This window comes from Hirundo rustica, chromosome 1 (assembly GCF_015227805.2).
Source record: "Hirundo rustica isolate bHirRus1 chromosome 1, bHirRus1.pri.v3, whole genome shotgun sequence".
Classification (NCBI taxonomy): domain Eukaryota; kingdom Metazoa; phylum Chordata; class Aves; order Passeriformes; family Hirundinidae; genus Hirundo; species Hirundo rustica.
The window spans coordinates 65,662,933-65,678,545 of NC_053450.1; the positions used below are offsets into that span (position 1 = coordinate 65,662,933).

The 15,613-nt window shown below is 39.6% G+C and overlaps 1 protein-coding gene across 8 annotated transcripts in view; it reads right to left on the reverse strand.

The window, feature by feature from the left end:
- Positions 1–15,613, reverse strand: part of LOC120751994 (poly(rC)-binding protein 3-like) — a 501,663-nt gene that overhangs the window by 141,413 nt on the left and 344,637 nt on the right. The gene's annotated exons all lie outside the window — the stretch shown is intronic.

Sequence of the window (15,613 nt, forward strand, 5' to 3'; positions counted from 1 at the left end):
ATTTTACGCTAACATATTCCAGTGCTGTGAGTGAGGAGAAACTACAGCCTGAGGTTTCTAACTTACAGTGGGCTAGAGTTGAAAACTAGCAAAAAACCCAAAACCCAACCAAACAAAATTCCCCCAAAGCCGACACACCCTTGATCAGGCATGGTGCCTCCACCAGCAGTGTTTTGGCTGGTGCACCACTTCACAAATGTCCAGTTCACACTGTGCAAATGGCTGGATGCCGCTGGTTCTCACATGGGAAAGGCAGAGTGCGAGAAGGGAGTGGTTTTGGTCCCATAAGACTGCTTGTAAACTCGGCAGTGCCTTCGAGATAGTAATTTCCAGCCTGTTGATGGCCAGATGACAACAGCTAGGTTCATCTGAGGGGAAGCCAATAGCCACTGTCACCTAATTCCCTCCCCAGACATCCAAGAATGTAATCATTGCAAAGGGAGGGCGCTCAGCTCATGTCCAAGTCTCGTGCCTCAATGTTTATGTACAAATCTGTGTAAAAGTAGTTAATCCTATTGACCAGCCACGTGTTCTTCTAGAGCTGAGATAAAGGACATCTGAAATTAACCCTGTATTTCCTCTGTTGGGTTCCATCACCTCAAAAATCAACTTCTCCTCCACTACAAATAAATGTTTTTTTCCATTTCATTCCCATGCCGTCTTCTGATCACACTTGTTTGTCCCGCTGCAGTGAGCACTGCTTTCTCAAACTAAACCAATTCACATACAGACTTATTCTCAAAGCACCCTTATCCACAGAGGATGGTCACAGAGGGTTTTTGTCGCTGGATTAATTCCCCAAATTTTAGCATGTGCCCAATGTTGTGGAGAGTATACTCTTAGAAGTTCACTTGATATAAAACAATATTTAAGTGAAGCTTATATGAAACTCTAGTCCAAAAATCCCATATGCAGGCTTGCAAGAACAAAACTGCCCACAAGATTTCCAGACTTCTTAGATTCAGCAGGGACAGGAATATTCTTTATTTCAACGAAGAGTTGTGAGTAACCCCGAGCGCAGAGATGCAAAACAATAACACCAACACAAACAACACAGGCTGGGCATTGTTGAGCCAAAGCTGCCAGCCCATGGGCTGACAAAGCCCTCCCTGATGACAGGAGAGAAGGAAGCAGAGGTCCTCCCTCTGGCACAGGCACGGTGCAGGTCTGCGTAGCCCAGCACAGCAGCCAGAGTAATGGAAGTACATCCAGCTGAATTTCCATGGTGTTCCACGCAATATGGCTAATTAACCCTGCCAGTTCCACTGGCTGGTCTTTGCACAGGCTCCTGCCTCTACTTCAGTCAGGGCCAACTGGGTGGGTTGGCCACAGCAGCAGGACAAATATGTTTTGCATTGCAAAAGAGTGGACAGAAGTCTAACTGAAGGAATAAAAACCCCCGACAACAAAAACCCCTCCAGGTAAGCAGGAAAAAGGTTTTTGGAATAAGCTTACTTGGCAAAAACATGAGCAGTGACTTAAATAGCTGCATAGTTGTGACTGAATAACAAGACAGCAAAAATAAATCACTAATGGAGTTAAATGCAAGGCTGTGTGCATGGTATAAAAATTTAGCCAGCCAGGCAGATGACTAAATTGGTGGAACTGAGTTACTGATGCTAGAAGTGACAGAAAAATATCGTTGTCTCTTAATTCTGGGTGGGTTTTATATATTTAATTTTTGTATCTGTCATTCCTGAGTTCAAAGAGGGGAAATAGAGGGGGTTATAAAAATAAAAATAAATTCTCCCTTCACCAAAGGCTTGTATTGATCTATCTTGATCTGCTCCTCATCATTTTGCATGCTGCTTTCCTACACCAGCTTTTCCAACATATGGATAGAAATGGTGGAGAAATCTTGCAACATCCCTTAAAGAGTGATGAAAATGTAACATGAGAAAAACTGCATGTATGGATATATGCCTCACAAAGGGATATTCAGAAGGGTTGTCTTTTCAAGTGTGAAAGTATTCCAAATGCCATTTGCTTTTTAGTTGAAAATGCTCCATTTGATGATAAATCTAACAGACAGATGACCAAAATCTCCCTGACTGAGCAATGTCCCAAAACTAAAACACGAAGATACTGTTTTGTGTATAAACAATTTAATGTGTATTTGCAATTTTAAACTGTTCATAAAATTTTCTACCAATGGATCACTCATTTTATAGAGTATTATGCATTACCTGGAAGTGCTTTAAGTTAACGCATTATGGAAATAGAAACCTGGATCAGATACATTGGGTCCTTGCATATGACATAATTTCCTGGAGAAGGAAACCTGTGTATGGAAAGCTATCCTCGAGCACTGGATGAAGTTTTCCCTTAAATACTGTTTTGTTTGATAAGTGAAAACTGACAACACCACCAAATCATCCAGTATTAGCGTTCTTTTCTTTTACATGTCCCTGCCCTTGGAAAAAAAATAATAATGGCTTATGCTATTCCTTTGCCTGAATAAAATGTTGCCGTTCCGGAGATAAAGACGTATTGAGCTGAGCAATTAAATAGCTAAATAAATGAATCAGCAGAGCAGAAGTGACAGATTTAATTACTGCTTAGAGCTAGGAAGGGGAACTAATTATGGGGTTCATGAACCGCATGCCATTCTTTTCCTTTAGCATGTGCTTCGATTCTTCTGGATCAAACTCTGCAAATGCAAATGCAAAAAAAAAAAAAAAAAAAAAAGGAAAGATAGGCACAAAAAGCTATCCAAATTTTGAAATAAAGTCTAATCTTTGAAGAGAGAATAGTCAATACTCTATTCTAAAAGCCCATGTTCAATTGACTCCATACCATGTGTTACAAGATCTTTCTTTCAAATAGATGAACACTAAAAATTTAGTTCTCCAAAAAATGAAAGTGCAATCAAGTTCACTAGATGTGAATAAACTAAAGACTGCAACAGAAAGCTGTGGTAATTGAGGCATGAAGCGTACAGCTCTATTGAGTGATTAGGAGCCCTGTTTGTCAGAAACTATCTGTCGCTGGGAAGCCTGAGAAAATTTTTGATCCTACTACCTCTCTCTGGCTTTGGTCAGCCCACCACACCAAGCAAAGTATCTCAGAAAGATGCTTTTGTGGCCACCAACTACAAAAACACTAGTGGTGGAAAAAACCTGCTCCTGGTTTCTGCCTTCTGTCTCATTTCTCGAGGTTGCATTTACTTTACCATTCTAATTTTACTCTTGTTTGATAAAGCTGTCAATGCCAATTTTTTGAGCTTCACATTAAACTCATGATCCTAGTGGTATAATCCCCTAAATATAGAATTTTTTTCCTCATTTTTTTTTCCTCATTAGTGGGAGGTAGGAAGGGATAAAACCCCACATATACAGCATTTGAATCACATAATTCAATTAATTGAATAATTTTGGTTTACAGCTAGCTTGAAGATAAAAAGAGACAGGTATTTCATGAAGAATAAAAGTGCCAAGCTGGGTTTTTAAAAATGAATCAGGGAAGGGAAGAGAGGGGAAGTCTTTCATTCATAGCCAGTAGTTTTCTAAAATTTATAATCTCATTATGACATCTGTTTTAGCACAATTTTAAAAATCTACACATTTGCCTCTTTTCCCACAGGTACTACAAAGAAAAAAATATCTCTGGACAGTTGACCTCATACACCATTCTGAAAAGAAAATCAGGCTTTTTACTCCACTGACTTTGAAAATTTTAAAAATGCAGGACGTGATGCAAACAATAAAACATCTTATGGCTAGGAAAGATCTAAATCTACCCAATTTAGTTGTGATGTCCTTCCACACCATGAGTAATTTTGTCAGAATGAAAATAATTGTGTCCAAACCCAGAGAAGTAGGCTGATCCCTTGGAAGGCTCACTGAACAATCACAAATGCCATTATCATCCAAGATTACAACATCAGCTCTGCTTGACTGAAATTCTGTCCTCTGAAGGCAGCCAAAACTAAGGTCTATTGCCTCAATAAAGTCCAAAATGAACTCTATCTTCAAAATCAGTGTCTGGGTTTCTGTATCAAGGGAGACTGTATCTGCAGGGAACTGGGAGCACAGTACATCCAATATAAGATAAAACCAGGATTTTTTTTTTTTTTTTTTAATGGAATTATGGTATAGCTCTATACAAGTGACAGTCTTTGACTGGAATTCTAGTGCAGTTAGATCAGAAGAAAATGCGCTTTGTACCTAGACATAGAACAAAGCAGAGAGGACCTGATCTTCCAAAAAGACGCCATCTGAAACACTGGGTACAAGTTGCATTAACACTCATACCATATGAATTTTACAGCATCAGAGATCCATATTATTAAAGTGTGATGTGTTTAGAATGCCACTAAGGTACCAGTGATCATGAACCTTGCAGAACACACACACAGAGACATACTGATATCTCATAACAGAGGTATGATGATTGTATAAATAACCTCAGTGGAGCATGATGAGAATTAAAGGATCCCCTGGGCAGGGGCAGCTTGTCAGCAGACTGCCGAAGGAGAAAAGGAGAGTGTGCACTCTTGGTGCACAACGCTTCTAATCTCAGGAGGCAAAACCAGCAGTATTTCGCTAACAGTTCCCTGCCAGACTCACATGGAAATTACCTTTTAACTGTCTCAAGACAGGACATGATCAGTATTTGCCTGTGCCTCCAGAAGCAGAGTCCCAAAGGCATACAGAGCATATAGGAATGGAAACCATGCAGAAGTGAGCTCACCCCCTGGGAAGAAATCTGTCTATCTCACCATCTCACCATCTTCAGCTCTCACTGCAGAGCAGTGCAAAAGAAATCCTTCATGGAACACCTGGAAGTGGAGTCATGGTTAAGTATACTCTGGAAGCAAATTTATCATTGCTTTATTTATACCCTTTTTCTCTTTTTCTTGCACTTGGATGTCTGCCCTTAGGTCTTGCTTAACATAATTTTGCAGTGTCTCACAACCCAGCCAGCCTGGTGTAGAGGAGAGACAAGATGAAACAGAGTGAATCCAGTAGATTATCAGTAGAAAAGAAAGAAGGGTGCACAGGGTGTCTTGAGACATGAATGTCTCTTCCAGCAGGGTCATAGAAGACCAGAGCTGGCAAATATTCCTTCATACTTTTAAGGGTCACTGGCTTGGGATGACTTTACTAGTGAGGAGAGGATTATCTCTGACAGCCATGAGCTAATTCTTCTCCTGCATGCTGGCAAAGCAACACTCCACATTCTGGGTGAGCCCTGGGCTTTCAAACAGCTTCTGACTCTGTGCTTGGTTATTACAGGGAAGTTAGCAGGTCATTTTTCACTGGCATGGGGAGTGTGCCATTTCATCAAAGCTGCTCTTGGGAAGTTTGCTTGTGCTGATTTGCAAAAAAGTGACTAATTATACCAGAAGGTGTAAGAGGAGTTGCTAGTTTTCTGGTACAAAGAAGAAATTACTGTGTTTTTTGTATAAAGTCTAAATAACATTTTGACAATGTTAATCTCAGACCCAAAACAATTTAAAATCACCTACCATTTTATTCTTTGAAACCTCAAAGAAATTTTTTTTGGAGTGGCTTCCTAATAGTTCATCGAAAACTGGAACCAAGTATCCAGTCTTCACTGGGGACTAATATAAAAACCCATCACGCTCCTTGACAGTAATGACAACTGAAATCAGGGGAGCCACAGTCCAACTAAAAAGCTGAAGTAACCCTCCAGCCACCGTGCTCAAAGAGTTTTCACAAAGAAGAGTAAGGATGTGTGCATTCAAACATCGGAGCTCCTTACTCTTGGAATAAGTTGTATCTGAAAAAAAAAACCAAAACAACAAAACCCAAACAACCAGAATTAGGCCAGAAACAGGAAGAGCAAGGAAGCCTGTGAACTGACTAGAGTGCAGCCCTAGACTGAGCCTGAGCAAAATTCACAGGAAGTTCCTCTCTCCTAGAGCAGTAGTATTTCAAAGGGGAAGCAGCCATAAGGAAGAATATGAAATAAGGAGTGAGAAATCTGATCCTCATGAGCCTCATAATACAATCCTTGACTTAACAGAGATAACAAAAAGGGGGTTTATAATATGTTCTCTGTGACACTTATGAACAACTGTAAAAAGTAATTAATTAATTAAATAAAAAGCTATCTTGGTCTGTGAAACTAGCGAAGCAGTTACATTCAAAAATTCTGCCACTATGAGAATCAATGGCTAGGACATGAGGGAATAGCGCAAGCCCAGAATGGACCAAGAGAACAATTCAGAAATCTAAAGGAATGGTTCGCTTCCATCTCGTGAGGTCTGAGGGTCAGTTTGAAGGAACAAATCTCCAGGGCACAAAAAATAATCAGACAGTTGTGGAATAGCCTTGGGAAGTTCTAGGTACAATTTCTGACTTTAACTACTGAATTGGTAATGTCTGGAAATTAGTAGAAGGTATGGAAATTACCAAAATCTTCCAAACACAAGGAAGTTTGAAAGTCAAAACTGAACCTTTGTGATTCAAGTCTCAAAAGCAGAGAGTGATGGCAGACCATCCATCCATCAATCCATCTATTCTGAATGAAAATTGGTTTTAATATTACACTATTGAATTCACAAAGAACTTCGGGTAGAAAAAGAAGAAACCGAGATAGCCAGAGGTAGAGAATCAAACACTGATACGATCACCTGCATTTTGGAATGACTAGCATGCTACATGCTACATACTACCTTGAGACCAAGGATACTCCCCAAATTTCTAAATATAAGTAATGCCATGATTGTTTCTCGTTTAAAAAATTCCTCACTATAAACATTTTGTATGTCTTTTATTCTAGAGCCAGCACAAGACTTTTCAACTGCTCAGACAAAACTGACAGTCAATCCTCCTAAAATAACAGATGGGACAGGGCCACTCCTGCCAGCCACAGAAAAGTGGGGAATTGCAATGGAGAGATCTAGAGGATCCATGCTGTTAATCTGGCTGCCTCCAGGGACTGATAGCTGTCAGCTATCACAGCTGCTGGCACTGGGCATTCTACCAATACTTTCCACTCCTACTTTAGGGGCAGCAGCACTTTCAGACAACATGTTTTTCCCTGTCCTAATATGGACAAAATTAGGATAGACAGATGTTAAGGGATATGCGCTTTGTCTTTTCAGGAGCCTGCCACCTTAGACAATTTCTGCTTTGCTTGTGCTCACAGCTAGTCCAGTTTGCTTCTGAAAACTGAAGACTCAATTTAGCTTGGCTTCTTCTGCATTCTCAGAAGAGTCAGAAAAATTTATGTTCACTGGTGTCATAATGCTTCTGAGAATCAGGGGCCTTGACCCTAAACATGTGAAAGCCACCTTGTGCCAGTCTTAATTCCAACCCCAGAGTCATCAGGATAAAATCATGCTCAAAAAAGCAAATAGTTCACCTCTAATGATCAAGAATATTTTTAACATGCTGTCTGTATTGTGCTCTTTAAGTTCCTTATGAAAGTGAAATTGTAGTGAAATTCGTGATGTAAAAAGCTACAGTGAGATATTTCAACATGCTGGTGCAACTTAAGAGTTATCAGTGTGTCAGGACAGAGCATAACTAGTTTGATCAGGAAACTACTGTAGAGAGCTGTAGAGTAAATTATAGATTATAGATGTAAAATCAGAAACAGCTTTGAAATGTATATTGGCAGTTGTTCCTTTTACAGGACGATTGGAACATGTGTTACATCAATATTGGTGATAACACTCAAATTTCAGTAAATATTAGTTTCAAGCTGAAGTTATTGAAGCGTTAATGGAGATACATTTGCTGCAGCTTTTCTGACACATTATACTGTTGTTGCCCAGTAGAGTAGCAACAACAGGAAAAAAAGGTAGAATAATTTTGTTCAACATAAAATCATACCTTGTTATACAATAATGACTTTATATCAAATCCAATAATTTCTATTTTTTTTTTCTTTAAATATATGAAACTTTTCTAAGGGAGCATTAATTCAGTGATGCCCTGCAAATTCAGACCTCCTTTCCACCTGCAGATTTCCACTGTGCCCTCTTGAGATTCACTTAGCCTTTCAGTGCTTAGCTCCAAGAACATAAAATAATAATCTTGTCCTACCACACAGAGCTACTGTTAGCATGATCTGTTTATATTCTGTAGCATTAAAAATTTATGGGAGGAATATGGTTTTTATATGTGCCATTCTATGTGTACATTTTCCACTGAACTTTTCTGAACTAAAACACAAAACCTAAATTTGTCTCTTGAACATTTGTTCTTTCATTTTCTTTTCCAACTTCCATTGCCTTGTTTTGCTGTGTACTGTTGTGTCTCCTGGTATAGTCTTCTTGTTTCAGTCACTTTTCTGTGTCACCTAATAGTGATGAGGTTTCTTTCAATATTTCTTTTCCCCACTGTTCTCGTATATTGCCAGTCTCTCTAGGTTAAGAATATTTAACTATTCTCAAACTTCCTCAGGTCTTTGTATCTCTTTTCTTCTTACTCTGAGCCTTTTCCTTTCCTTTCTGTGAACCGCCTTGCTTTGCCTCCTGAAGGAATTGTCTCCCTTTATAGTGGTAAAGGAGAGCACTACACCCACAAGCATTCATTGATGAGGAGACTGGGAAATCAGAAAGAGTGAATGATCAGAGAGCTTTTATTCAGGATACATGAAGGCCTTTAGTGATGTGTAAAACACCTCAGAGATAATGAGTGCTTCAGGGTAGGGACCCTATCTGCCTGAAATCAGGGTTTCTCCAGTGCTCAGTGCAAAAAAAGCTGCTAACCTTGCAGAGGCTTCAAGCTGTTACAGCTCAAACCCCAGGAGGTTTTACAGGTTAAATTTTACCTCTTGAACCCAGCTGGGAGACAAACTCAAAGCTGTTGCATGTGACAAAACACACGGTTTATGGGGTGATCACAGCCTGGGTGCTGATGGCTCCCAGCTGCTTATTCCCTTGTCCTGCTCTGTGGGTCCTCAAGAAGAGCAAGACAGTGCTGTCATTTACCTTGATTTCAATCATTTGGAGAACCTAGATCTGTCCTCAAAGGTATAAATTAAAAGTCTCATTGTTAAGCCTAGTGGGAAAAAAAAAACCAAAAAAAAACCTTACAACTGCAACTACAACTTGGCCTTTCAAAAAAGAACTCAGAATCCAGCACAACTCCTAGAGTAAGAATGGATATGTTATTTATACACAGGATGACGTTAGTTTTTGTATTACTTTCCTTTAAGGGGTGGTTGGAGCATTTCTGAAGTTTGATAATTTCTCAGTTCCAAAAGGTAAGATATCTTCTCCCTGCAAATCTGGAGAACTGTTAAAGTTGTCAGTGCTTTGTTGGAAGGCCTTACCTTAGAGTTACAACTCTAAACAGACCCACCACTTTTCTTCAGAGCAGCTGCCTCAGGGAGAAATCAGCAACTCTCCTGGAGTGGCTCATGAGCAAAAGCTCGCAGGACTCAGTCCTACAAAGGCACTGACATAATCTGGTACCATCCTTGGCTTCTTCTGCAGGCGTGCAGTGCTGGGCCATTGCCAGGATGTACCCAGGAATCACATCTGTACACACCTCTTTGCAGGAGACAGAGGCCACTGTTTGGAATCTGCTGATGAAATCTGGCAGGTGCTCAAGGATGAAATTTGCCTTTAGTTTGGGGGTTCTGCTCACTATTCAAATCCTGTCAAAGCATGTGGAAACCTTGCTGTCTTAGTCTTCCTCATTTCTGAGGCAGAACATGCATACTCACATGCATATATCCATATATACACTTCTTTCTATATGTAGGTATAATTTTGAGAAAATACACAATTTCATAGTTTCAGAATATTTCTAGGACTCATCTCACTGAACTGTAGAGCAAGCTGCACTGAAATTATTAGTATTTCAGAAGAGATTAATTTGGTATGATCACTTTTTTATTTATCTGTGTCAGTTTTCCCAACTTGTTCTTTCTTCATTCTCCTCCTTTTTCTATTCATTTTTGCAAATGTTTTCACTTTTTCTTTTTTTCCCCACAGTTTGAATTTTATGAGCATTCCCTGCATATTTTAGGACCTTTTCTGAGCAGGCACTAAAGAAAGAGAAAATAATTCAGAAAAAGAACAGTAATAATTTAATAACTTTGACTACATAAAGTCATAGAATCATGGAATGGGTTGGAAGGGCCTTAAAGATCATCTGATTCCAAACCTCCTGCTGTGGGTTGGGCTAGCTTTCACTAAACTGGGTTGCTCAGAGCTTGATCCAACCTATTGTTAAAAATGTCCATGGATGGGGCATCCACAACTTCTGTGTGCAACCTGTTTCAGTACCTCACCACCCTGACACTAGAGGATTTTTTCCTTATATTCAACCTAAATCTACCCTCTTTCAGTTATTGCTAGGTCATTCTGGAGGGAAAGGCAGGAAATGTGGAAAGAGAAACTCCCCAGAGTTCTAATTTGTTTTCTATGCCATTTCAATACACAGCACAGTAATGGTGATTATTAGAACTTCTTCTGAAAGTGGAAGTTTCCCAGTCAGGAAAGTAGAAAAGAATATCAACTCTGCAAAGTTAAATTTAATAAGTCCAGCCAAAAAATTACTTTGAAGAGCAAGTTTCCAAAGGCATAAAACTAATAATAAAATATTTTTTAAGCACATCCAAAACAGGAAGTCTGCCAGAATGTCTATAGGGCTGAGAAGTAACTTGGATATGAAAGGAGAACCCGAGTAAGATCAGATTCCACCTCAGCAAAGAAAAGAATTCTCTACATAGGTGTAAAGAACACATCCTGGAGGTTCCCAGGATGAAACTTTCTTTACAGGGCAATACCCCTTACTGGGGTGTTAGACAGTAGGAACCACAGTGCAGAAAATTACATGGTCACTCTTCACAATTCAGAGAGATTTCTAGTAGGTCAGTGTAGGGAAATGCACTGTTCAGCATAGTCTTCAGTAATTTGGTTAGGGCTGAATAGTGAGGAGAGATTAAATCACACCAGATTATTGAATGTAGTAAAAGCCAAAGATGTCTGAAAAATTGCAGAATAATCTCAATTCTTTGTGTTCGGTGATAAAAGTGTGGACCAAGACTAATGCTGATAAATATTCAATCTGGAACAAAAAATACCCCAGAGTCCTTACTATACATACCCAGTGATGAGCTGTAAGTGAGTTGCTACAAATCTGAAATATGGCTACTGCAACTGGTGCAGCCACGTACCATTCTATAAAAACAGCAGCCTAATGTAAAAGGAATATCATGAATTATTAAGAAAATGAAATTGAAGAAAGATTAGAAGGTCACAAAGAAAATACCCCTTATCTTCTGAGCTCCAGGGGGCTCACCTTTAGTAGAAAACATAAACAAGGATGTACAGATAAGTAAGATAATTAATGTTAAGGGATGATATCTGTGTGAGGAACAATAAGTAGGTTGGGATAACTGACATTTTTTTGTTCTGTTTAATAAAAACCCACAATCTATTCTGGCATCCTGGTGTACATGATCACTCCTACAATATTTCCTGGCAGCAATGATATACATTTTGGTACTATTAATGATCTGCATTTTCACTGTTCTTTTTCTTCAAAATACAAAGTATATAGTAATATTGTTTAAACCATTAAAGCAGCCATTTAAGTAAGCAAAACTAAATTCTGTTTGAAGTAGCAGGTTGGAAGATGTCTTTGGTGCTCTTCTGGGTCTACCCAAACAAGATTAGCTTTGAAGTTACATCTGAGTTCAAAGGTTGTTCAGGAGCTTGCACAGAGAGCTTTGTCCAATCTCCAAGAACAGAAATGCCACAGAGTCTCTTGATACCTGTGCCAGTATTCCATACACATATATACACACACAAGAAAGGAAAGATTTTTCTGATATTTAGATGAAATTTCCTATGCTGTGACTTGGGGCTGCTGCCCCTAGTCCTATTGTGGTGCACTGCCTAGAAGTGCCTGACTTCATCTTATCCGTACAATGCCAATAGGTAGGTGAAAACTGTTAGATTCCCCCTTTATTCTCACCTTCAGCCAGAAGAACCCCTTTTCTGTCAGCTTCTCCGTGTATGTCGTGTGCTCCTGCCGATTGGTCCTCCCAGAGACTCATTCCACTATGTCAATGTCCATCTGGTACAGAGGAATCCAAAACAGAGCACAGTTCTCCAGGTAGGGTCTTACTAGTGCCAAGCAGAGGGTGGAGAATCACTTTTCTCAACTTGCTGGCTTTCTCAACTTGCTCACTCTTGCTAGTACAGCCCAGGATGGTGTCGACCTTCAGGATGCACTGTTGACTCACATCGGAGGTTTTTTTTTGTCTACATGGACACCCAGGACTTTTTATGCAGTGCTGCTCTAGAGCCAATTGGTGCCCAGCCTGTCCTGATGCATGGTCAGAAATTGGCATGGGCCTGTGCTGAACGTAAAAAAGTTTCTGCCAGATTTATACTCCACCTTGTTGAGAATGCTCTGAACGATAGCTCTGCACATTAATTGCTCCTTTAATCAAGTATCATCTGTGAACTTGCTGAGGGCTTTATTTCATCCCACTGGCTGTGTTTGAGGTGAAGGCATGAATGAATGTCCACACTAGTGTTGATTCTGGATAGATGTTACTAGAAATCACTCATCAATTGGACTTTTTACAGCTGATCACAACTCTTAGGGCCTCGTGATACAGCCAATAGTGTGTTCACCTTGTAGTCCACTGCTCAAGTCTGTGTCCCACTGATTTGGCTGTAGGAATACCATGTAACTGGCCTTGCAGAAGCCAAGGTATATAACCTCTTCTTTCATCCATCATGCCAGCCATCTCTTCAGAGCAAGCCCTCATACTGTTCAGACACAATTTGAAGTTTGTGAATCCATGCTGTTCCAAATCACCTTCTTGTTCTTCATGGGACTGCACATGGTTTTCACAAGGGTTTTCTCCCAGATCCTTGTGGAAACTGAAGGGAGCTCTATTAGCCAATAATTCCCCAGATCTCTCTTCATGCCCATGTACATGTAACACTTGCCAGCCTTCAGGATCCTGTCCTGGTTCCTAAGGACCTTTTGAAGAAGATACAAAGCAGTCCTTGCAATTACCTTTGCTACTTCTCTCCACACCCTTGGATACATTCTCTCTTGTCCCATGGATCTGTGTGTGTCCAGTTTCCTTGCTTGGTCACTAATGTGATATTCCCAGGTTCTGCATAGGAGATGGGGATTTGGGGACAGAACTGTCCATGAAAGACCAAGGAGAGGATGCTGAGCTGCTCAGCCTTTTCTGTGTGCTTTAAGTCTGCTGCCTTGCTTCACAGCCCCTCATTTTCCTTAGACCTCCTTTTGATTCTACTTCTAGAAATTAATCTTGTTGCCATTTCCATTCCTCATCAATTTCAAACCCAGACAAATTTTGACTTCCCTAATTCCCTGCCTACATGACTGACAACACTCTGCTCCTGAGTAGCCCTCTTTGGCCTGCTCTGCCTTTTAGGCTGGAGAGAAGCTGGAGCTCCCTCCCTGTCTGTTGTGCCTGTGTGCCTGTGTGTCCGTGTGGGCTGGGCTGATCCTGGGTCTGGGGAGGCTGTCCTCAGAGAGCAGCATCCTCTCGGAGTTTCCTTCCCCTTCCCCTTCCCCTTCCCCTTCCCCTTCCCCTTCCCCTTCCCCAGTCTCCAATGGGAACCTGCTGAACAGTTCCCAGAATGATCTGTTGAACCCTCTATTTTCATTCGCTGTTATCATTCTGAAAACATTGAGTTTTTGCTCAAAGTCCTTGTTCATTTCAGACAAAAGATTCTCAAAAAAATAAAGCGTAAAAAAATGAAACTTTTTTTCTCTAAGTCAATTTAGATGCAACTGAACTTTTACAAGGAGCCATAGTCACTTAATTGTGTTCATTCACTAAGGTGAAATGAATAGTAATGGAGTAGAGATACTTAATACTTATTGACTATAAATAATTTAGATTATTTATATTTTAAATACTAATTGGTAAATAATGATCCATGATTAAGTCTGACAATATAGATGGAAAATAAAATCGAGAGAGATTACGAAGAACCCCTCACAATCAGCATCCCATGAATTTTGCTTGCTGCCTATCAACAGCTGTTTCACTTTTCAGCAACCTTGTCTTCCTGCTTTGCAACTCACAGAAGTGCCTAATTTAAACATTCTGTAATCATGGTTTTTAGTTCTAAATGTGGTTGTGAGATGTGCAATTACTACTTCTTTCATTTTCTTTACAAAAGACAGGCAAGAGGGAGAATACTGGTTTTTGCTCCCACCTGTTAAGCTAAGAGAAGCTAAATGAGTGTTTGACAGGTAAAAATATAAACTATGAATCCTCAGTTTAAAATACTATTGGAATTAAATTCATACGTGTTTGTGAGAATCTGGGCAAGTTCCAGAAAATGACAGCATTTTACTTTTCCTTCAATGAGTATAGTGTGCTCAAAAAGCTTCTCTTAAAATGCCCTGTAATTAACCTAGGATACAAGAGAGAAAACGGTGAACAGAACAACAAAGACAATTTGTCATCAGGATTTTCATTAAACCCTACAGTATTATAGGAATTAATTTCAGTAGTGCTTTGCCCTGATTACTGCCTGTCGGATAGGATACAGGCATCCAACAGGATATTTGAATGGAGAGCGTTTGCTCCCATCCTACATCAGCATTATGAAGGTAAGGGCTTTATCTGCATTGACTGTGATTCATCATCTCTATTTTAATATTGCAAAAACTGAAGATGGCTCTAATTTTAACTTCCCCTAGCACTGCTTTTTTCCAGTAAATGTTACATTGATAATAGCTCACATTGCCATCTCCATCTTGGGCAGGGAGAAAGATCAATGGACTTTAAAATCACAATAGTCATTAATTTGTTACTTTAGTTTCCCAGACATTATAGTTCACTACATATTGTTTTATCACACAGGCACACTAACTTTATTGGTCACAGAAGGGAGGGAAACAGCTCTCATTTCAGATTCTGAATTGTCCTACAACCTGTACAGCATCTAGGCAACATTTTTATCTACACCTCATATTTTTAGTTTTTCAAAATGCTCCCCTCGTAAAGCAGACCACTTTGGAATCTGCAACACATTTTAAAGTAATGATTAAACACTAATCCACTAACATACTGAAGTGGCACTTGAGAATTTGGCAGTATCACTTTAAATATCCTCTTAGCCCACTGATGGCTCTCTCAGTATCCTGTGTTTCCACACATAGCTGATGAATAAAATGATTTGAACTAATCTGTGCCTGTACTTCTACAGTATTTCTTGCATGGAAAGCAAACAATGCAACATATATGCCTTAAAGTAAGGAAACCTGTAAGAAACATTGTCAAAACTTCAGTTTGTATAACATTTTCTGCTTCAAGTTATATAAAAATATTTTTAGAAACAATCTCACCTTAAATCTGAGAGAGCCATTAAGGACTGTATTACAGAAATTACTTTGGTACTTTTGGCCAAAGCAATGCAGTTAAATGTCACACATGGGTGCAGGGGGAGGGTAGCAGACAGAGAAATCAAATGCACCCCTACAACATAAACGAGATATGAAGCGTTACTGAGGAGCAACAAGCTGCAATATTGTACAGTGTCTCATAAAGCCATGTTAAATGAAAGCAAGTAAATGGATGTTGCCTTAAGTTCTTTTTGCTCATTGGCAGGAATTTATAATTTTTTTCTCTGCAGAAAAATTGACTGAATAATATCTGTACAGCACCC